This window comes from Taudactylus pleione, unplaced genomic scaffold, assembly GCF_031769625.1.
Source record: "Taudactylus pleione unplaced genomic scaffold, aTauple2 ptg000021l, whole genome shotgun sequence".
NCBI lineage: Eukaryota > Metazoa > Chordata > Amphibia > Anura > Myobatrachidae > Taudactylus > Taudactylus pleione.
In genome coordinates this window covers 20,294,729-20,320,289 of record NW_028284423.1, presented here as the reverse complement: position 1 = coordinate 20,320,289, position 25,561 = coordinate 20,294,729, and positions in this window count along the sequence as shown.

Here is a 25,561-nt window from a genome sequence, read left to right as displayed (position 1 = left end):
CTACTGTAAAAAAAACTTCTGAATATTAATGTAAACCTTCAAATGCATTATTTTTATTTCACCTATACTATTTGCATCTTCAAATATAATATTTATTCAGGACACTTACACTTTTATTATTATTATTATTATCCTTTATTTATATGGCGCCACAAGGGTTCTGCAGTGCCTTACATAGTACATAAACAAAGTACAGAAACAGTTGAACAGAACAAGAAAACAGTGACATACAGTACAAGACATTGCAGGACAAGGACATGGTATATAAACACTGCTGCAACAGTAGCAGGATGGCAAAAGTCAAGGGTTAGGTGCTATTGTAAGCAGTATAGAATAGATAACAATACAAGTAAAGGAAGGAAAAGCACATGAGGGAAGAGGGCCCTGCTCGTGAGAGCTTACATTCTAAAGGGGAGGGGCAAACAGACAGGGGTGACACAGATGGGGTAGATAGTGAGCATGGGACAGAGGGTTAGGATGACAGATGGGTGATTTCTATTTTACAGTATGTGAGGAAGTCATTTGGATTAAGATTTGCGCCACTGACATTCTTCTTTACGTGACAGTATTTGTAGGCGTCTGTGGAGAGCCATGGTTGTTATTTCAGTTTACGTGAAGTTTGATGGGTAGCTGAAGCCACTTTATCAAGGGCTATTTAAAGAGTTTGGTTAAAGTGTGAACCAGCAGTCTCAGGTAAATGTAGAAATTGGTGAAAAAAAAGTTGTTGTAAAGTGATGTTCAGATGTAAAGAGAGATTCCGATGTAAAGAGATGTTCAGATGTAAAATAATGATAAGTTGTGATCGAGTGTGGCTTTCATAAGTCACATTTATTGATTTGGAGAGTGATGGGGACACGTGAGGTTTGCAGGATATTTATTCCAAAATAAATCCGTTGTATGTGTGTGGGGCCTGGATTTGGTGATATGTCACCAGTTAATAAAAGCAGGAGGATAGAGAAGCAGATATAGTTGTAGGAGGTGTGTAACATTTTTTAATAGTGGCACAATAAGGTTGTAATAGTCAATGTATGATGAAAAGAAATCTCATTAGTTTTTAAAGGAGGTGAGTGAATCAATATGGCTGCAATGAGATTCTATGCTTATAGTACATGTGTTATCTGCTGATTTTGATCTGCTAAAATACATAAAAGAATACTAGAGGCGGTCTTCTTTAGGCTTATACATAATAAGATTTGCAGTCAAATCTAAATGGACTAATTGGACTTCAAAATCACAGTGTGTATGGGTAGTTCAGGTCAGGCAGTGCCCAGAAGATACACAAAAGCTTATAAACTTTTATTTATTTTTTATTTTGTTTTATTTTATCTGTGATTTTCTCAGTTTCCCCTAGAGTGGGTACTTACTTTTAGGGTTTACACCATGTGTCGGAATATCAATTTTTCGTGTCAATTATCAGATTATCCATTTTGTGTGAACTTTTGTGTATCTTCTGGGCACTGCCTGACCTGAACTACCCATACACGTTGTGATTTTGAAGTCCAATTAGTCCTTTTAGATTTGACTGCTTATAAGCCTAAAGAAGACCGCCAATCACTATCAACATCTGATTGGAACCTATCGTATGTCTGATGGCATAAATATTAAATGCAGATTAATGTTGACATCTAAACATGTATGTAGTTATTTCCCTACCCTACTATTTGAATTTTTTTGTGATTTTGTAGCCCCTCTAATATTCTTTTATATATTTTAGCAGATCAAAATCAGTAGATAACACATGTACTTTAAGCATAGAATCTCAATGATAAATTAAAATATATAACTTACAGTGTCCGATTCAAATCTGTGCGCTGTTAATAGCATCGGGAGGGAGCTTCTAGAGCTATTCAATTCAGCACACTGTTAGGGTGACTAAATTGTTTCTTCCTCAGGAGGGTGTGCCGACCGCGAGGCTGTTTTCCGGCATAGCATGGCGCCAACAACCTTGAGGTCGGCACTTTAATCAGAGAATGCCCATCGCCCATTCTGCGTAAGCCTAGGCTTACTCAGATGGACTACTTACTGCATCTTCTGACCCACAGCATTCGGACGTTCAATGCCGTCAGGAGGTGTCTTTTTTCTTCAGATGCCACCCGTGGCATTAGCATATTTTAGCATCGCTGCTGCATACAATCACATAGTTGCAATGCTAATACCGTCCATCTCTGAATCAGGCTCTTTATTCACTACTCTAACAACCTGAATGCTTCTTATTTTATTTTTGCGCTCCAACATTTAGTGAGACACAAAAAAGAGTTCTGCATTGTGATCAATATTGAATATTTTATTTGGAACATCACGTTGTACCATGGGTAATTACTAATTATGCAGCTGTCTGTGGACCTCATTTCTGAAGTGCACTAGATGCACCTACAATATATGCCTGAATGGCCAGTTCAGTGCACTTCAAGGTGAATGTCTGTTCTCTGCTTTTGAGTGAGTTCAAAGCAAAATAGAGATGTGCGTGGACCTCTGTGTTTTGGTTTTGCCAAAACCACCCTCAAAGGTTTTGGTTTTGACAAAATCACCCTCAAGTGGATTGGTTTGGTTTTGGATCTCTTTAAAAAAATTTAAAAGCAGCTAAAATCACGTAACTTGGACCTGTTTTTGTTTCTATAGTATTAGTAACATCAATAACACTAATTAGCAGTCAATTTTGGCCACCTCACAACACCTGAAATCACGAAGGAGGGACTTAATTGCAATCCAAAACACGCAATATCTGTTTCTTAAATCCAAGTTCCAAATTGCGAGATGAAACGATTCAGGACTCAGTTTTACTTGGAACCTCAAAGTGATTCCGAACTATGACTCAGTTGGACTTGGAAGTGAATCCCTAAGTTCGGGTGTGTTCGGTTTTCTCAAAACCCACAAAAATAACAATATGGGCACTGGTCTTTACTGGTGACAATATTTAATTTAGTAGAACTGCTGCTTTCTAGAAGGTATTTCCCCCCTTCTACAAAGTAAAAAGGATTTATTTTCTTATGAAGCAGTGAGCTTCCAAGAAAGAAAGCACTGTTCAACTAATAGGAATTAAACATTATTCATTATTCAATTTATTAAAATAATATACTCAATAAAATATATAAAATAAATCACATTAAATATCAAAATTTAATAAGTCATTAGGCTAAAGGTGCGTACACACACAACGATTTTTTTGAATGATTTAACTATAACGACGTCGTTATCATTCAATCGTTCAAAGAATCGTTCAGTGTAAAACGATAAACAATGAACGATTATTGTTCATGTGCGTTCATGTTTGTCGATTGTAGTTTGTAGTTCAGTCAGACTGGCCAACTGAACGATTTTCAATAGAAGTTGCAACATTTTTCCTTCAACACACAGAAAATCGTTTATTATGTAAAGTAAAACCAACTACTTTGTAAAACGATTTTCGTTCACTTTTTCAAGGGAAAAACTGAACGAAAATCGTTCAACGAAAATCGTTCATTACTAACATCGTTGTGTGTGAACGCACCTTTAGTCAATTAGTAATAAATTTTAGCATCCAACATAAATAAGCATTTCAATAGCAGCACACTTCTAAAATTGCTTAATAGGCTGAAACACTCGTGGCTACGTGCACATGCTCATTAGTAGGAACTTTCTTTTAGGCTGGTTAGTAATGATATTAAAAGTTCAACATACTGTAAGAAAATATTCAATTAAGCGTCATGGTGTAACATGAAGCAATATAGCAGCATACTTTCAAAGTTGCCTAATATGCAGAAAGTCTTATGGCCATAAAAACATGCTGGTTAGAAAAAGCTGTGGTTAGTTATTAATAAAACCCAGTTTCATATATCCTATGAGGCACTCTGCATTTGGCTCCTTTTATTAGCTAGATAGTAACGAGTCCCGATTTCCAGTGAGCACAGCTCTTTTATGCCTTTGCTGTTGGATGCTTAATGAAACAATTAAGGCGGAAAAACGCATTACATGATCCTTATCACTCTTAAAAGGCTGCCAATTTATGTTGAAGGTGGATCTGGGGTAAACTAACATTTATTATTGCAACTGCTCCTCCTACTGGCTGCACAATTGGTAATACCAGCAGAATGTGGTTCATAATTAATGTCCTTTGTTGAGTGGAAATGTGTGTGCCTTCTTCTCATCTTAATTATATCAGTTTTCACAATATTCCTTTTGGGTTCAGATAACTAGGCCCACTGTTAAGATTAATCTACTGTATATACTGTATGTGATGAGGTGTCCGAGTGGTGTAAGGACAGAAGGAACTATGGCAGTAGTTGGAAGAAGATTGGTGCTGAATTACCAGAGAACAAAGAGTTTTAAATGTTTTCCAGCTTGTAGTACAGTAGCTTGAATCAGAAAGGATTTAAGTTCCTACTGGCCTTGACAAAGAGGTCACTGCAGCTTGAAGCCATCATTTTATTCCTATTTGTTAATATTTATCATTGGTGGGTTTTATTTCTGCTGTCTCCACCCATTAGCGCCATCTACTGTACCAATGTTTGTGTTATTTACATATAGTTTGGGCATTAGGCTGGTGGGCACTTATATTTTGGGCACTAGACTGGTGGGCACTTATAGTTTGGGCACTAGGCCTATGGGCACCTTTAGTTTAGGCGTATATACAGTCAGGCATTTGGCCTGTGGCACTAGACTGGTGGGCACTTATAGTTTGGGCACTAGGCCTATGGGCACCTTTAGTTCAGGCGCTAGGCCAGTGGGCATATATAGTCAGGCACTTGGCCTGTGGCACGAGACTGGTGGGCACTTATAGTTTGGGCACTAGGCCTGTGGGCCCCTTTAGTTCAGGCGTTAGGCACGGAGGCATATATAGTCAGGCACTTGGCCTGTGGCACGAGACTGGTGGGCACTTATAGTTTGGGCACTAGGCCTGTGGGCCCCTTTAGTTCAGGTGCTAGGCCTGTGGGCATATATAGTCAGGCACTTGGCCTGTGGCATGAGACTGGTGGGCACTTATAGTTTGGGCACTAGGCCTATGGGCACCTTTAGTTCAGGCGCTAGGCCCGTGGGCATATATAGTCAGGAACTTGGCCTGTGGCCAGTTATAGCTCAGGCATTAGGCCTGCAGAAGCAGTCATATGGCTGGTTAGCAGCATGGAGGGTGTAAGCAAGGAGAAAGAAAAGTACTCCCTTCGTTTGGAGCACTCACCCTATTAGAGATAATTTAAAACATAATGTTTATTGATATAGTATAAAATGCATCACATCAAGTGAGGCGAATAGAAACAAAAGACAAACATTTAAAAAAAGGGTTTACCAGCCCCCTCACCAAGTAAAACCCTATTTCCAGATTTAGGGGCGGAATCAATTAGCCGCGAAAAGCCGAGATCGGCGAAAAGCGCAATGTTTTCACCTAATTCGCGTGTTTTCAGGCAAAGTTTTCACCTGCTTACTCAATGCGTGCACCCGCTAACTCGCCCTATTCAGTTATAAAACAAACAAAAATGCATATGGGTGAATGCAGCAAAAAGCAGAACCAGCGAAAAGGTCAGTTTTTTTTGGCGGGAAATCAGTCTGTACCCCCAATAAAGCCTAACTCAATATAGAAGTGTATTATTAGCCATAATAAAAGTAATTAGGGATCTTATTTTGAGTCAAAGGGCTGTTTTATAGAAAAGAAAATATGCAGCGCTGATAATAGATGCAGTTTAATATAAATATAAAAACAATACAATCATAGAAATAAAACATATCAAAATGTATTTTTGTGTGGTAATATTGTGGATCCACTGCGATAGTAGATGGAGGTCCAAATAACAACCTCATAAAGCATGCATAATATCCTATAGGCACTATTGCTGCAGCAATATACTGGATGGGCACTGATGTAATGTCTCGCAAGGTGACTTGGGATATAGTTGTAAATCCAACAATGGGAAAGATTTTACCAGCTTATGTCCAGATGAAACGAGGGTCCCAAAATTAGCGATGGTATCACACCGGCGAACATCCAACGCACGGAAAGACCTCTGAAAGATTGATGCTGGAACCAGGGATGGCGTCCCAAGTTGAGAAAACTCCAATGCAGTTCCTGAATAGTGTCCAAATGATGAGTGCCTGATAGGAAGAACCACCAACGCGTTTCACTACCACCTGGTAGCTTTTTCAAGGTGGTAGTGAAACGCGTTGGTGGTTCTTCCTATCAGGCACTCATCATTTGGACACTATTCAGGAACTGCATTGGAGTTTTCTCAACTTGGGACGCCATCCCTGGTTCCAGCATCAATCTTTCAGAGGTCTTTCCGTGCGTTGGATGTTCGCCGGTGTGATACCATCGCTAATTTTGGGACCCTCGTTTCATCTGGACATAAGCTGGTAAAATCTTTCCCATTGTTGGATTTACAACTATATCCCAAGTTACCTTGCGAGACATTACATCAGTGCCCATCCAGTATATTGCTGCAGCAATAGTGCCTATAGGATATTATGCATGCTTTATGAGGTTGTTATTTGGACCTCCATCTACTATCGCAGTGGATCCACAATATTACCACACAAAAATACATTTTGATATGTTTTTATTTCTATGATTGTATTGTTTTTATATTTATATTAAACTGCATCTATTATCAGCGCTGCATATTTTCTTTTCTATATTGTCATATAGGAGGCTGACTACCTCCCCTTTTTTGCAGCTGCTGGGAAGACTCCTCACCACAGCGCCCTATTTACTATCTTTATAGTTCTATTCTTGCAAAGGGCTGTTTTATGCATATTTGCATAAGTGTGTATAAATTATATTAAGCAATGTCTTTTATGAAAAATAATTGCTGTAGTTAACTTGGGGGTACATATAAATGTATACTAATATATATTGAGGTTTGTTAAGTGCAGAATAAATAAATGTTAAAAATACACCTGCTGCAGCCTCGTGCAATCCAATAAACACCTGTTCCATCCTTACAGCCCCCCAAAACACCTGTTTCAGTACTTAAGCCCTGTTTTGCAACACATCTTAATTTTTTGCCTCAAAAATGATATGTCTTTTTGGGGGTGAGATAAGATTATTTTATTTTTGCCTAATTAGTCATTAAGGGGGGTGTCCAAAAGGTTCTGAACCAAGTCTCCACATTTGTACCCCAAAATATGGATTTTGCACTTCTTTTTTCCTGCCTTTTGCTGCAGAAACTTTTTTGCCTGTTTTTGCCTATGGAGTTTTCGCCTAGGCGTAAACGTCCTGGAAATTAATACGGCGATACTTTGAAAACAGGTGAAAACCGCAGCTTTAGCACCTCTGCCAAAATCCACTTTCCTGTATAGCAAAAATGCTATACAACAAAAATACCCAAGGTAATAACAATCTGAGGAGCAAAAGGCACTAGACTACAAGAGAGCTGGCCAGCTATTTAAATGAAAATGGATAATTCAGGAAGGGTTAAGGCAGAGGAGTAGCGTGGAACCTTGGCGCCTGTAGAAAGTGCAGGTCATAGCGCCACCCCCCCCTTCCTCCCTGTACAGAACTGTGCCAGTGGGTTATGGCCAGCGTGCGGGGGGAATACTGAAGTGAAGAGAAAAACAGCAAACAGTGTCAGTATCACACTGGACATTGAGGTCCTATTCAGGCCTGTCTTAACAGCTGGGTGGGCACTGGGCAAGCAATGCAACCCTACCCGCCCGTTCACAAGAAAAAATTTAAATTGTCAATAACATTAAACCCTCCTGCATGGCCATCAGACCTCCCGCACATGCAGAGAGACTCTGTTTGACTGGTCTGAAGCTGGCGGATGAAGTGAAACTGGGACTGAGGTGAGTACTCGTCACCAAGGGGGGATGTGGTGGGGAAGGTTAGGTCAGAATACAGTGCACTGGTGGGCAGCTTATAAAATATGACAAATTTACCAACTGGCCGCAGCTGCAGGGGGGTGGGTTGGCGGGCCCCTACTAGCTTCGGGCCCTTGGGCAACTGCCCAACAAGCCCAATGGAAGAGATGGCCAACGTCCTTTTGGGGGAATAGAATGCTTCAGTGATACACTATCTGACCTTAAGGAGTAGCTGCTTTGGCACTGCTTTATTTATGTATAGAACCTAGGATCTGACTGTTATCTCCTTTTAATCAATGTTATTAGTCAACAGAGGAGATTGAATTATATATTCTGAGCATTTAACTTAAAGTGACAGAATACATGTACTAGAGTGAGATTCCACAGGGTGCACAGCTTATTACTGCAATTACTGCTCCAAGCAACTATCACTGGAGTGGGAACACCTATGGGAAGCTCCCTTCTCAGCTCTGCTCCTACATCCCAAATATACATTGCATCTGTATTAATGTGAGTACTACTAACCACGTCATGTTCTGTCTGCCATTATTACTATTATTTCAGGTTGCCTACTATTTATTAAAAGACCTTTCAAATAACACTATGTGGTCATGCCTGGGAACATCTCATTACTTTAAATAGCAAAGCAGTGACTTTTTTAAAACTCATACCCTATGATTGACGTTTAGTGTTTTACATCAGATGTGTCACTTTTAAGTCCATTGAAACACAATGAATGAATAAATGAGGAGAGAAGGAGAGAAGGGATCAAAGAGGAGAGGGGACAGTAAAGTACCATCAGAGAGGGAATGTGACATACGCAAATTAGAAAAGGAGAGGAGTGGGGTGGTGACAGCCAAAAAGTAAAAAGGAGCGGAGAGGGTGGTAACAAAGGCCAATAAGAAAAAGAGAGAAGAGGGGTAGTGACAGTAGCCAATAAAAATGGAGAGGAGAGGGGTGGTGACAGAAGCCTATAAAAAAGGAAAGGGGAGGGGCAATGCCAAGCAGAGAGGGGTGGTGCCAAAAGCCGATAAGAAAGGAGAGGGGAAGGGAAAAGAGTTGATCAGAGAGGGGGGGGACAGAAGCCAATAAGAAAGAAGTGGACAGGGGCAAAGAGGCAATCAAAGAATAGAGGGGAGGGTGTTAAAGAGGTGAATATAATCAGTCTGACAGGAAAAGGGAGGTGACAGAAGATGATCACAGAGGAGGGAGGGCCGGAGGGGAGGTAATTTGGGCAGCTTGAGGGAGCATGAAATATAGAAACAGATCTCAGATCCGTAACTTATTTAGGATATAGAGAAAACAAACCGAAATTAAAATATAAGAGGGCTGTCATACTGGGCAGCGCCCCATGAATTCGGGAACCCTGAATGGCACCCTTTGTCCATTTTGGCACCAGGAGCTCATGCTCCACTGGAACCACCCTCGCTACACCCCTGGGTTAAGGCAACAAGCACCTATAGCAATAAGTATTACTGTAATTATTCTTGTATTGCTTGCTTTTTTGTGTTCCTTGGATTTGATGTTGGATTTCCCCAATTTGTCAATCCCGATGAAAGAATGGTCAGGATTGGCGAGGATATTGCTATTAGCGGTGCCCTCGGTGGCACAAATCAGGCATTAAATTAACCAGGAAGGTTCCGTTCCAGCTGGACTGTGGGGCCGTGTGTAGCCGCGTCCCAAGTCACACGTCACTCAGCATCCTAATATGTCAGGCATTGGTAGCCTGCCGGCAGCCCACAGTGTGGCGTAGGGGCTCTGAGCTTCTGACAAAGCTCCTCCTGTCATCGCTTGTATGCATCAACTCCAGCTCCACTCCCTCTTTTCTTCTTCTCTGGATCCTGAAATGCTGTTTCTTCACTCTACAGCAGCTGCAGTCCCACCAGCGGTAAGTAACCATAGCAAGTCCCTCTTCCCTAGCCACTAAAGTTACTATACAGTATGTTGCAGCAGCAGGTAAAGGAGAAGTGAAGTGTGGGGGAGGGGGGTGGTGCAGGACTGAGGTGTGATTTTTCTGAAATCTAGGAATAAGACTAAGGTTGGACATAGATACTCCCCCCCACGTTCCTTCCACCCATTCAATATGCACCTTCCACCTCTGCACCCTATAACTATCACTCCTGGACCCAGTAACTGCCACCCCTGGGCCTTGCACTGCTGCACAGTGTAACTTTCCCCCCCTGCAACTGAAACTCCCACACCCTGCTACTGCCCCCCTGCACCCTGTAACTGTCCCCACTACACATTGTAACTGCACCCTCTCCATCTGCCACCTCTGTACCCTGCAACTGCTCCCCATACAAGTGACACACTGCACCCTGTAACTTCCACTCTTGCAACCTGTAACCACACCCCCCTGCAACTGTGTGGCATAATGTATAAGGGGTATTACTGTGTGGCATAATGTGTAAGGGGTATTACTGTGTGACATAATGTGTAAAGGGCATTATTGTGTGGTGTAATATGTATAAGGGGTACTAAGTGTGATGTAATGTCAATAAGGGGCTCTACTGTATGGCGTAATGTGTTTAATGTGTACTACTGTGTAGTGTAACATGAAAAGGGACACTCATGTGTGGTGTAATGTGAATAAGGGGCACTACAGTACAGTATAATGTTCATAAGGTTGCGTTACCATGTGGCGTAATGCGAATTGAAGGTAATATTGTGTGGCCACGCCCTTTCCCCGTGAGACCACATCCCTTTTTTTTGCACTGACACTATTTAAAATATGTGTGGGGGGGGCACCAATGTGCTTTCTGGAGCAGGTCACCAAAATGTCTAGTTACGGCTCTGCTGTAATGTAGCATTTTGCATGCAAATATATAGAATATAGGCGTGCCACATATCATTTTAATCAACATAACCTTCTTGTAATTCCTATTTGCATTGTTTTGGGAATAAAATGCATTTCAAGGGAAAAATTCACACAAAAAGATGATTGATGCTGCCGAGTCGCATAAAGCTCATACGTTATGTGTAACTTGACTTGTAGCGCACAGAGGATAGATGTACAGGTATGTGGACACATCTGTAGGAACCTTTGTTTCTGAATTGTCTTTCTCTGTCTCCTTTTTTTCCAGGAGTGAGTGAGCATTTTGCATCGGTGTAAGGTCACCTTTTTTCAAGTTTTGCAAATGTAGTCTGAGGACAAAAGTGCAGTGATGATTTTCCTCTTAATCCCATAACAAATACCTCCTTGCTAGTATCATTTCAGTATGGCATCATAAAAGAAGAGAAACAATATTCACTCCCTGTCCTTCCTTCCAGATACCACTGACCAGACTTTAGGTGAGCACCATTGAGGAATCCTTCTAACCAGGGACATGCAGTCATAGTAGGCAAGGGAGGCAGAGCCTCCCTTCTCATACTCCTGAGATTGATCTAAAAATGATTAGAATAATACAAAGAAGATATTTGTAACTTATAAACATCTTCTTTGTATATTGTTATAATATTTATAGTTAACACTCACTAGCTTTGTGGAGCTCCCTGGGAATGCAGGGAGACAAAGATGATGCAGCAAAAGCTCAGCCTCGCTTCTGTATAGTCAGACACTGCTTGCAGAGCTGGGGACGGGGCAAATAGAGCTAATAGAGGCATGCTTCTGAGTATGGGGAGTGTGCCTTGAGGACTGATGGACACCTTGGATGTGTCATGTGACCAGTAAGTGCACTGCAGTGTATAGAGATTGTAGCTCAGTCAGCAGCAGCAAAAGAAGACACAGTGATGCGGGTAGGAGAATCAATGGACACTGAAGCTTAGTGTAGTGAGGGGAGAGTTACAAAGAGTAGGAGATAAATACAGGCTCCCAGCACTCAGAACCATATTCTGCTCCCACATGCATAATCAGCAGACTGTTAATGTCTGGCTTCTTCTCTGAAGAAGTAGTGAAGTGTTTGCATTAGCAATCACTTCACTTCTAACACATCGCAAGGAAAACTCAAAGCCCCTGTCCTTGCATGTGTTTTAATTAGTTTGGGCGATTCTTAGTTTCATCTTATGATAAGCGGTCATAAGAAATTATAATAATAGTGTCTAAAACTAGATAATTAATAAATAATTCATAAATATGACCCTTAGAGCCACCTGACCAGCTAGGTTCCATGTTAGTTGTATAATATTTAGATCTAAGTGGATCACATTAAGATAATAATTTCTCACTGATATGTTTTGGAATTAAGCAGTTGCAGATTTAAGGTATTGTAGATGCCAGTCCAAGATGCCAAAGATCTTGGGAGTTTTACAGTATGAAAGTTTAACTATGAAGTACTAAATGTCAAAAGTCACAAAGTCCACATTCATGAGAATGTCGACATGCTCATAATGTCAACACTGACCATGCCGACATTCATTATGTAGACAGTGATGAAATGTCAACAAGTTAGAATTACGACATTTTGTCCTGATGGCCCAGTGGTGACTTACCTCTCCTGGTGGCTGCAGTGGCTATCACTAAACCTAATCCCTACCCCTAACCCTCCCTCTAGTGCCTAATCCTATTCTCCACTTCACAGCCTAACACAAATAGCTCCCTGCAACCTAAATCTAACCCTCCACCCACAGAATAACCCTAATGTCCAGGGCCGGTACCACCATTAGGCTGCTTTAGGCAGCTGCCTAAGGGTGCCGGCCACTGGAGGGCACCACTTGCTGCCCTGTTCTGTTAATGACTAGCTATAATGGGCCTGTGTAATGTCCGAACTGTGGCCGCAGTCAGAGATTAAGACAGTGTGACTGTGCAGCATCAGTGCTGCACTGCACACTGTCTCCTCACTCCCCAGCTCCCGCAGTTTCTGGCATGTTAAGAGCAGGCTGCCACTGCCTCAGATTGGGATGAGGGCTGGGCGCTGGGAGTACCACCGCCCCCCCCCCTCTGTAGAGTGCCTTCTGCCACAGATCATGTTTCTATTACAGATCTGATCTGCAGCGTCATGCACCACACTGATAGCAGTCAGTGACAGCCATCACAACTGCCAGCACCAGAGAGCAGTGCTGGGCTGAGCTGCTGAGCGATGGCTCATGTGTGAGCCATCGCTCACACATGAGCGTGTGAGGCTGGTAAAAGAGCTGCAGAGACACTTGGAAACTGATCCTGTTGGTGAATTAGTCATCCAGGTTGTAGGCCCGGGGGTGACTAGTGTTAGGAATCCTAGACCTGTGAGTCCACTAAAGAACTGTAATTCTGTTTGGAAGGTTCTGTGTACTAGAGTGTAACACCTTGCCTATGAACACTGCACTGTCCTGTGTACCTGCCTGTTGGGAAAAAATAAACTTCTGTTGGATTTTACCCAGTCTAAGTGATTCTTGTCACATTTGGTGCCCAACCAGGGAATTTTCTGGATATTACTACGCAGCAAGAGCCCAGATACAGTGACCAGATCCACCCACAGCGGCAATGAGATGCACTGCTGGATGCTACCTACTGCACAGTGGCTTGGTGAGTCTGACTCGCATTACTAGCAGCTGGGTAGGTGAGTGTGGCAGGCCAGCCATAAAATGGCAGTTTATCACAGTGATATCTGTCCATGTGTGTAAGCAATTTGTGCACAATTTAAAACTGCTTAATTCCTGTAGTTTTGGCTTGGAGCGCAAGGAATGTAGTGCAGTTTTCAGGGAAACCAGCTGACATAGATTGCTGGGAATCTGGATTGCAAGAGATAGTTAATTAAGCCTGCTATATTTGTCCGCAAAGTGGAAAAGCAGAGTAATATGGAGGAATTGTGAAAACAGTTGCTGAACTAGCTGCAGGGCAGCAAGCACAGGTGCAAGGTCAACAAACTTTGATTCAGGGTCAACAAACTCAAATTCAGTTCTAACATGCAGAGTTAACTGAAATGAGGAAAGGTGAGAGTGAGTGAGAGGTGTTACAGAAGCTTACCCCATCTGATAACAATGAAGCTTTTCTGTGCACTTTTGAGCATACTGCTGCACATTTAAAATGGCATGAGGAGGAGTGGGTTGCCAGACTTACTCCCTGTCTCACAGGGGAACCTCACAGAGCATATGTTGATTTAAAACATGACTGAGGCAAACTCCTATATGTGCTTGAAAAAAAGCCATAATCAGCAGGGTTGAGTGACTGGCCCTAGCTATGCTCAGGAGTTTCAAGAATGGTGGCTGAACTCGTCTGAGCCTCTAAGGGTCCAGCTGGCCAAATTATCCAGGCTGAGTAAGGCATGGTTGCAGCCTGATAAAAACTCTGCTCAGCATATTGTAGAGATGGTGGCTTTGGGCCATGCTGTGCGAGTACTAGACCAATTGGTGCAACAGTGGGCCCTACAGGCTGATCCTCCAACGTTTGAGGAGCTAGTGCAGGGGATTGAATGGTACCTGACTCTTGAGAAGTTGAATAAAGCCAAGCAGAGGTTCCAGCCAGTACCCAAGATTAGAACCCAGGTCTCAGTTGTTAAAACCAACGACACACCTCCAGCTGTGTGTTTTGACTGCGGCGAGCTCAGTCATTTGCTCCAGCACTGCCCAAAGCAGGGCTTGATGAGTGACTGCAGTGCTGGAAAAACAACTCGACCAGTGGTCAGCATGGCTGCTGGAAGCACTTTTCTGGCACAAACCACCTTGTTTCGTTTGATGGTGCGAGTGGAAGGCCGGGAGGTCTGGGCCTTAGTGGATACTGACAGAAAATTAACCATCATCTCTGCCAACCTGGCTTCACCTGGAGCTGATCAGGTGCGGTAAAGTTTATGGACATCATTCAGAGGCGGTCATTAGATGCAAGCGGTCGCACTGAATCAGGGCAGCTGCTTGCATCCTGAACAGCCGCCTCCTTGTCGATCGTTAAGCTGTGGGTTACCAGGTTGATGGTCGCGATGGTGAACACCATCTTTACCATCGGGGCTTACGACCAGACCCTAAGATTGGGTCTGGGCACTCGTAAGCCCCAGGGAGCTTCCTGCTCTGATCAAGCAGGAAGCTCTACTGACATCAGCAATGATGTCAGTGGGGCCGCCCACAAAATTGTAGGCATTCGTAAAGGAATGCCTCCAGTTTGGAAACCACCCCCCCGACCCGCCTACCAAACGGGAGCAGCTGTAAATCAACATTGACAGCCGCCCCTTTGGTAACGAGCTCCAGAGTGTCAGAGTTTCTCTGTCGCTCTGGGGCTTGCACACGCGCGTGCACAGGCCAAACCATTGAGTTGGTTACGAGCGCATCGGCGCTCGCGACCGACTCTGAATTAGGTCCTATATGTGTACATGGGGATGTAGAAGAATGCCTCCTAGTGCACCTCCTGATAGTAATAAAAGGGCAATCTCTGAAGGTGTAGCCACAGTAGCCACCAGACCACCCTATCCATTGATCCTAGGGTGGGATTTTCCATTGGTGGTTACTTGGCATGATGACAGCACATGTCAGAGGTGTCCCAAGAGCCAAGCTCTGCTGTGTCCCAAAGTTTGGTGGCTGTAACATCCTCCTTGGCCAATGAGCAAAAGGAGGGGAGTGAGGCACAGTGGGGTCCCATTTGCTAGGCATTGTTTTTGCAGGACTATGACCAAGACCAACAGAATGATGGGAACTTGATAAATGCATTTGAAAATGTTGTATAGATAAATGGTAATCTCGGCTTTAACAACAGATGGTGTACCATACTTTACATTGAAAATTGATTTGTTATATCGTGTAACATATTTGCAGGGTAAGAGAGTAAACCAATTGTAGGGTTCCCCAGAAACACGAGCAGCTGGTGTTGAGGGCAGCTCATACATACCTGTGGGGTGGCCATTTGAGGGAGGTGAAAACTCTCCAGCATATTCAGTTAAGATTCTTCTGGCCCGGCATACAGCAGTAAAAAAGTACTGTGAGGAATATTCAGTGTGTCAGAAGACAGCACCTTTGGTTCCCATCACTGTCATTTCTGTATCTTTTGCAAGAATTGGTATGGATCTGATAGGGCCGGTGGAAAAGTGGGCATCAATACATATTAGTGGTAGTAGATTATGCCACAAGGTATCTGGAAGCCATGCCGCTATGTAACATGAAATCTAGCACTATTGCCCGGGAGTTATTGATGCTATATACCTGTCTGGGAATACCAAAAAAGGTTCTGACAGATCAAAGTACCCTTTTTGTATATAAATTAATGAAAGATTTGTGCTGACTGTTACGGGTAGATAGGATTACCACCTCAGTTTATCACCTGCAAATGGATGGCCTAGTGGAACACTTTAACCAGATCCTTAAACAGATGGTAAAGATGGTGATGTCATAAGAAAAGCGAGATTGGGATTTACTCCTGCCTTATTTGATGTTTGCAGTTTGTCAGGTGCCCCAATACTCCATGGGGTTCAGTCTCCTATCGAACTCCTTTATGGGAGGCAACCTAGAGGAATTTTAGATGTCTTAAAGGAAGGGTGGGAGCAACAGCCATGCCAAGACCCAAATATCGTTCATTTTGTGCCCCAATTGTATGACCGGTTAAGGCAGATTGTGCCACTGCTGAACAAGCATATGGACAGAGCTCAACAATGTCAGAAACATCGACCGGTCTTTCAAACTGGGAGACAAGGTACTGGTGCTTGTGCCTACTACTGAGGGCAAATTGTATGCTCTATGGTGAGGTCCATAAGAGATCATAGAGGTGGTGGGATCTGTAAAAGTGTCAATCAGCCCTTTTTAGTGGCAAAAAAGACCCCAGTCTGACAGGTACCCATTGAGGTCACCCTTAGTCTTAGCCAAAAATAGGAACTTGTGAGGTTAGTAGCACGAAACCAAGATGTATTCTCTGCTTTTCTGGGAAAGACCCAAATAATACAAAATAATATTGTCACTCCTCCTGGGGTAATAATTAAGCAGAGACCCTATTGCATACCTGAGGCAAAACAGGCAGTGGTAAAACGAGAAGTGGAGGCACTTAGGGGTCATAGAGGAGTCACACAGTGAATGGAATAACCCCATTGTCTTAGTGCCTAAGCCTTTAAGGGCTTTAAGATTCTGTAATGACTTTTGCAAACTTAAATAAAGTTTCTCAGTTTGACTTCTACCCTATGATCTGGGTTGACAAGCTGGTGGAAAATCTAACAAAAAGCCAGTATCTCACCACTCTTTATATGACAAAAAGGTATTGGCAGATTCTTTTGACTGAAGCTGCTAAAGCAAAACAGCCTTCTCCACCCCAAAGGATTTGTTCCAGTAAAAATGCTGCCTTTTGGTTTGCATAGAGTGCTAGCAACTTTCCAGAGGGCTATTTATAAGTTACTTCGGCCCCACAGAGAGTATGCAGCTGCATATTGAGACAACATAGTCATCTCTAGCTCTGACTGGGAGTCACACCTTTCAAGGGTAGAGGCAGTGTTACAGTCTTTACGAGCACATGGGTTTACCGCTAACCCTGAGAAATGTGCCATTGGAATGGTGGAGGTGAAATATTTTGGATATATCAATCATAGGCAGAGGGCAGGTTAAACCTCAGCCCAGTAAGGTGGAAGCAGTCCTCACGTGGCCTAAACCCCAATGTAAATCAAAACTTAGAACATTCCTTGGTCTGGTGGATTATTACCAGAGGTTCATACGTGATTTTGACACTAGGGTGGCTCCACTGACTGAGTGCCTTAAGAAACAATCTCCAGATCAGATAATGTGGCCCAAAAGAGGCTGCTTGGCAGGATTTAAGATGAACTTTGTGTGTATAGCCTGTTTTGCAAGCTTCTGACTTTAAGAAGCAGTTTGTGTTGCAGATTGATGCCTCTGGGACAGGGTTAGGAGCCATCCTTTCCCAGGAAGCAGATGGGGAGGAGAGACCTATACTATAGGAAATTTCTTCCCAGAGAACTCAAGTACTCAACTGTGGAACAGGAGTACTTGGCAATTAAGTGTGGCAGTAGATTTGCTGGTTTTTGGTTTTATAGCCATTCAAATTTGAGGTACAGCATCGACCAAGAAAAAAACACCTCAATGCTGATGCCCTTTCCAGAAAGTTTGTGAGTTCTGAACCTCCAAGCAAATGTATGGTGAAGCTAGGGGAGGAAGAGGGGGTACAAAATGAGTTCTGGAAACTGGTAGAGGACTGTGGTGGGTGAGGCAGAGAGCTCATCTGAAAAAGTGTTAGCTTAAGGGGGAAGGAGTGTGGCAAGGACAGGATAGATCTGACATAGTGGTAAAACTGCAGGTTGTCAGATCCAGGCCAAGGTTTGTGTGTGTAAGAAAGAGTCTGGAAAGGCAGCTGATTACAGACCCCTTTGTGAGGCTCGTAAAAGAGCTGCAGAGACACTGGGAAACTGATCCTGATGGTGAATTAGTCACCCAGGTTATGGACCTGGGGGTGACTAGTGTTAGGTATCCTGGACCTGTCAGTCCACCAAAGAACTGTATTGCTGTTTGTAAGCCTGTAACATCTTGCCTATGTACACTGCACTAATCTGTCCTGCCAGTCGGGAGATAATAAACATCTGTTGGATTTTACCCGGTCTGTGTGATTCTTGACACAATATATATATATGCATACATACATACATACATACATACATACATGACTTAAGGATCTTTTGTCTGTATTGTATTGGTATGTTATTATGTATCCTAAATGTTATTGATGCTGTATATACAGTAGATGAGAACTGATGCTCGTATAGAGTAGAAAGTTGTTGAACAGCACCAGCTAAAGGTCAATTCATGGGTTTTATGTATATTTAGTCATTGTTTGCAATAAGCTCGACATCACTTCCGGGATATGGGATTCTTCCTCCCTTCCCCGGATGCAGAACGTGGTAGATTAGTTCCGCCTGCCAGAGTAACTTCCGGTAGGGCGTGACGCTCCATGCTTTGTGGACGTGTGGGTGAGGTGGATGCAATGGTGACCGGTGGTGATGGCGCGCACATGTTTTTCACACAGGTGAGGTGGTTTGTTATTTTGGTAGGGGGTATTTTAGTCAAGCTTGTGTAATGCAGTGTTGAACAGTCTCTTGACAAAGGTGCTGGCACACTGAAACAGCTGTAGAGACCAGGACTATATCTATCATATGGCTTCTTGAAAAAATAGCAGATTGATGAAAAACCATCTATGGCGGATAAGCTGTAGACAATACGCCAATAGGTCCAAAAAATTTACAGCATTGGAGAAGTTGCTGGAGTATACCAAAAAGTTTTATTTCCGATGCTGCCGTACCAAAATAATAAAAAAAGGACAGTATACGTGAAGGAACATAAGAAAGTGTGGAGGAATCCAAATGGTCTGGAGTGGGCACTGATGACCTCTATCAGCCCACACTGTGGTACTACAACCTAATGATCTTCATCAGCGATCAGGAGCCACAAAACCAGTCTGTGGTTTTGATGGCCGAGCGAGAGGGAGAAAGGGAGGCGGCAGAAGTGAGTGGACCGTCTGAGGAGATTTTGGTAAGTAGAGACACAGTTCATATACCAAAACCTTTTTTTTTATACAAAACCTTTTAGAATAATCCCAAATGTCCACTTTAGTCAGTTATCTCAGACAGTCCTCCTGCCATGGCAATGCACCTGGTCCATTGAAATACGCCATATACTCCTCCCTCACTTGGCACGTGCGGTCGATGTTGGAATTGGAGCTGCAGACACTGATGTAAACTGGGCAATCTCCTCCGGATGTCCTGCATCTTCTGGTCTAGCTGTGACTGGCCCACATTGTGTTGTTTTTCTTTGCAAAAAGTTATGCAGCACACAGCACGCCATCATGACCCAGTTTATCTTTTCCACAAGTAGGTTTATTTTGGTGTGGAAAATGCGGAATCGCTTACTCAGTATTCCAAACGCATTTTCCACAATGTGCCGTGCCCGGGATAGATGATAGTTGTAGATCTTCTTCTATTTGGTCAGGCCCTCTGTGCAAATGGCTTCATCACATGTTAATGTAACGCAAAAGCCTTGTCAGCAATGAAAACGAAACTTAGGCCGTGCTTTGTCTCATCCAGTGATGGCAAGTTGAGGGTTTTGCAGGTGAGTCTCTGGTAGAATGCCGTCTGTTTGAAGGACCCACCATCCGAAGCACGGCCATTCTTGCCAACACCCACAAACAAAAATTCATAGTTGGCATTCACCACTGCCATAAGAACGGTGCTGAAGAAGCCTTTATAGTTGTAGTAATATGATCCGCTGTTGGCAGGTGGGTTGATGTATATATGTTTCCATCGATGGCTCCTCCGCAGTTAGGGAAATTCCAACGTTGTTCAAACTCTTCAGCTATGGTCTTCCACTCATCCACGGTGTTTGGAAGCTAGAAAAATAGTAAAAAATTGGTTAAAACATGACTATAATATTTTTTCTCCATTTTTTTCCTATATAGACTCCCACCCAAGAGCCTGATTTGTCCTCAACTCCGGACATCAGTCTAATCGGGGACAGCGAGGTGGATACATCATCCCCATGCCCACTGACCATTCAATCCCCCACAACATCTTCCGCACCTCCCCCCCCAAAAAAAAGGCAGGGGAGAAAGTAGCAGCAACACACCAAGCCGGAAGACATATTCCTACAGCATGCGGAACGAATCCTCCAAAAACAACCTGACCACATAGATGACTTTACGTCACATATTAATAGCGCTATGCGCAAAATGAGTGGCTGGTCTATGAACTCCTAATTAGGTCTCTTAATTCAAGTTTGTATAATTCCACATATATAGCAGACCCTCTTATGTACTCACCTGCCCCATCCGCCTCTGGTAGGCACCCAAAGTCCAGTTGTAGGCTACTCCCCCACCCAGTACCCCATTCACGAAACTAGGCAATTTACACTGCCATGCTGGAGGCAGAGGAAAATTTGCCACGTTATAGTAATATGTCATTTTTTTTTATTATTGTTGCCTGTACTATCACCAAATTTTATCACTTCCAATAGGTACTGTATTGTATACGGTGGTGAAGACGCTGATTGGACAAGGTCACTACACACATGGTGCAAGTACAAATTGATGGAAGCCTGGGCCACAATCTGTACTTGTGCCATGTGTGTATTGGCCTGTTCAATCTGGCATCTGACCTACCATATGCCATACAGCAGCCTAGCTATTGGGACTGATAACATTTGGTGATTTCTACATTTTATATGCATACTTAAAAATGTATGTGTAAAAAAAAAAAGAGTTATTACTGTGCAGTCTTGTTGGCACAGTGTTGTTAATGCAGCCATACTGTTATTGAAAGAGTTAAAAAAACAAAAAATATAAAAACTTTTTCTTTTTCTTTCACAAAAAACAAATGTGTAGTGTTCTTTTTTTTCTTAGCTTGCAATATTGGTACTGCAGCACTTTAACAATAGCCTTGCAGGTCTCCGGGATGATGACGCCCAATGACTGAGGGGAGATGAGGGTCCCAAACTTCAGGTCTTCCAGTGACCATCCTGTAGCCAGGTACCTCAGGGTAGCCACCAGCCTCTCTTCAGCAGGGATTGCCCTCCGCAGCCTTGTGTCCTGCCTCTGGCTGTGGTGGGTCACCATACTCAGCAACTCCTGGAAGGTATCGTCATCCATGCGCAGGTAGTTGCGGTAGTTGTCCGATTTGTTCTCCTTGATCTCCATCAGCAGGGACATGTGAGAGTGGGTATCCCTTTGCAGCAGCCACTCCTTGGTCCAGCATGCTCTCCTCTTTCGCCTTGACCCCAGCATAGGCACCAACACTCTATACTGCTGGGGATCCATTAGCACAGAATTCAGGAAAAGGATAGAATGCAGGTAGCACACACTTGCAGGTAGAATACACTTTGTAAAAGGCAAGCCAAATACAAAGCAGAGCACTGTAGCAATGTACAGGGTTTAGCAGGTATACACCTAGCCTCACTAGTAGCAGAGCAGAATGTGCACAGAGTTAAAATCGCATCTGCTTTTTATACCCCCTAGCTAGTCCCGCCCATTATTTAAATTTCCATCCAATCGTGAAGATATTCGTGTGTTGTTTGGTAAGCTCACGATCTATTGTGCACGATCTAATGATTTGGACATCCGACACGATGCACGATAGATCGTGAGATCATGTATCAAATTGGCAGCTTTTTAGACCAAATCGTGACCATGACTGCTGGGGAGCTCCCGGGGAGAGTTCAAGGGAAATCATACACGATGTCGGATCGTGAGCAGATCGCCAAGTGTGTAAGCACCTTTAGGATAATAACCTACGTATGGCATGCATAGAATTCTAGAAGCACACATCTAATGAAAGTAAGAAAGATTCTATTTTCCCTTTATATAAATAAGCCAAGGAATATGTATAGAACCAAAGTAACTAAGATGAGAAAGATTGCATCAAATTTGTGCAAGGACATAGGGGTTAAATGTAGACAAATGAGATTGCGCACAATAAAAACGGAGTGTGATTTCTAATACAATGGATGACATCTCTGACTTTACTGATGCCAAGTTTATAATGCATTCACTGGAAGGTTGAAAGGTTTAACAATACATGTTAAAATCAATATTTCATCAAGTCACTGAACTGCTGGATTACTACAGAAAAAGGATTAGTACATAATAGAATATGGATAATAATGATGAACAATAATGTACGCTAATAGGGAGTTTTGGGCATTAATGTGCATATTTAGGGATAACACTAGAAGTAGCACACATCTACGTTCTACAGGCATTTCTGGAATACAGTTATGTGTTTTTTTTATTCTGCAATGTGCTGCATTTCATAAACTTCTATCCAGTACATATGTCCAATAGATAAATACTCCAAAAAATATATTGGTAGGTTAATTGGCTCCCAACAAAATTAACCCTAGTGTGTTTGTGTGTGAGTATGTGGTTGGGAATAGATTGTAAGTTCCACTGGGGCAGGAACTGATGTGAATGGGCAAATATTCTCTGTAGAGCGCTGCGTAATATGTGTGCACTATATAAATAACTGGTAATAAATAATTGGTAATAATATGTCAGACTGAAATCAATGTCATATTATGGGTCATTAGAAATGCTCCTAAGTTTACAATTAGTCTGTAAATGAATTTGTTGTTGCCAGTGCCTACATAAAACTGCTGGCCACCAGATGTCCCTCTTTCATTGATTTGAAAGGCAAACACAATGTATTGTATTATAAACACTATATTAATGCTGTTATATTTACATTTCAAGCTAATTAATGTGTAGTGCATCTCTAATTAGTGCTCCACATTTGTCTATGTTTTGCCTGTAATCGATACAACACCCCAGAGCAACTGGTAAAGCAATCAAGGTATAAAAGGTGGGTCACCTTAAACCCCAAATATAGTGTAATGAATGGAAACAAAGGGGTATATTTACTAAGATTCGATTTGGTCCCGATTTTTCCAGTTTTTCAACTTGGATAGGATCGATCAAAAACGGCCGTTTTTTTCACTTAAAAAATCGGGAATTAACCAAGCTCCCAGTTTTGACAGGATCGTTTTGATTGATGGTGTATTTCGTCGATCCTGTCCGTTTTGAAGTCCTGAATTAAATGGCCAAATTTCTCTCCCGAACAAGCAGGCTGCATATGTCAGTGAAATATGTGCAGACTGATTGTTCTTTTCTTTTTAGGGATAAATTTGTAAAAACAAATTGACGTGGGGTCCCCCCCAAAAGACTAACCAGCCCCAGTCTTGCCAGCCTGTCCTGGTACCTAAAATTACAGGAAACAATTATAGGGGGAAAAAAATTGCATAGGGGTCCCCCTATGATTAAAACCAGCACTGCACCTCTTCTAGCGGGGGGCTGATGCCACAGCCAGGGGAGCCCTTTCACTGGGCCCCCAGCCGCAGCATCAGTCCTGACCGCTAGTCAGCCCAGGCCAGGGATCCCTGTGGAGTTAGGGAGTTGGGGACACCCCAATAAAGGGATCCCCCTCTCCAGGGCACCCCTGGACTAAGCTGATAGCCCAGGGCTATCCCCGCCACCCTAGAGAGCTGCAGGATAAACTTTAGTAACCTGCGGCTCCCACCATTGACTTCAATGGTGGAGCTGTTCATTGGCAGAGAGAGGCGGGGGCTCACCTCACTCAGCCAATGAACGCTCAGTTACAGCTCTATAAAGGCAGAAGTCACGTCTCAGCATTTCATTTGAGAGATACCAACCATACTGGTTGGTATCTTTTGCGTGGGTCGGTATTTTAGTTTTTTTGTTTTCTGAAGACCTTGAATGCCTACTTTAGACAAGGGGACCACTCCTGGTAATATAGGTGAGTATGTGTGTGTATGTTTTAAATAAAACTGTACTTTCATGATGTGTGTGTTGTGTGTTTTTTTACACATTTCTTTACAGATGAACTACAGGTACCAGCGGGCCCTTAATGCCCGACATGCTGGTACTTGTGGTTCTCCAAGTACCAGCATGCGGGGGAGGCTTGTTGAGACCTGTAGTTCCACTGTAAAGACAATGTTGATATTTCTATTTTTACACACTACACACACTATCAACCCGCCACCCACCACCCTAGGGTGGCGGGGTTAGACCCGGGCTATCAGCCTAGGCCAGGGGTGCACTGGAGAGGGGGACCCCTTTATTGGGGGGGTCCAGAAATCCCCAGGGATCCCTGGCCTGGGCTGACTAGTGGTCAGGACTGATGCTGCAGCTCGGGGGGGATCCAGTGAAAGGGCTCCCCTGGCTGTGGCATCAGCCCCCTTCTAGAAAGGGTCCAGCACTGGTTTTAACCCCTATGCATTTTTTTCCCCCCTATAATTAAAACCAGGACTGGCTCTGCAGCCTGGTGCTGGTACCTAATTTACTGCGGAACCCTACACGTTTTGTTCTCCGTAAGTTTAGGTACCAGGACAGGCTGGCAAAACCTCATGTCATTATTAAAAAAAATGAACCCTTACAAAACACTTTCCATTCAGAAACATACACAAATCACATTGATTTGTGTATGTTCGATGGCAACTCGTAGCTTAGGAAGTGGTGCATTTAAAACTTCTATTGAGTCCCCGATTTGAGTGGGCAACTTTAGCAAAACGAATAATGGTAAATTCCAGATTTGTATTAAAAAAGTGAAAAGTACTTCCGATTTGAGCCGATGGTGATATAATTTCTATTGTTCAAAACGTCCGAATTTGCGGCATTAAACCACCCGATTTCAACCTGAAAAAATGAAGAAATCACCCGACTTTAATGATAGTAAATTCCCGATTTGCAAAAAAGTGATATTATCACCCGAAACTAACTAACTAACACGAATATTAATAAATTTACCCCAAAGTGTGTGAAACCCAGTGGAGCTAAACCATGGATAAATAGAATTAAAACATGTTACTTCTCTCGTAGTTCTCACTTTCAATAATGTTTTGTATATATGGAGAGAAACAAAGGACAATATATAGCATAATACTGTAGATAAACAAGATTCAATTTATTAATAATGCTTCAAATAGCCTACAGATAGTAGGCTTCAAATAGTCAATAAATAACATATATAACAAATAAATAGTAAATAACAATAATTTGCCCTGAGGCCTGCGTACCATATCAAAGATGTAAGTTTAACATTGAAAGTGCACTGTGGACAGTCCGGATTTGCCCGCAGCGCTGGTACCAGGTATGGGGGTTCTGCTGTGATGATCGCCTGCAGTACTTAATGCATTTCAAGCCCTGGAGCTCTTCCTCAGAAAGACCTTCTGTTAGACAGTGTGGGCAAATCTGGACTGTTCATGGTGCACTTTTGATGCTGAACTTACTTCTTTGATCTGGTACGCAGGCCTCTGGGCCATTTATTGATGTGTTGTTTTTTATTCACATGGAATTTTTATATATGTTATTTATTGGCTATTTGAAGCCTATTGTCTGTGGGCTATTTGATGCCTAATTAATAAATTGCATCTTGTTTAACTACAGTATTATGCTATATATATATATTGTCCTTTCTTT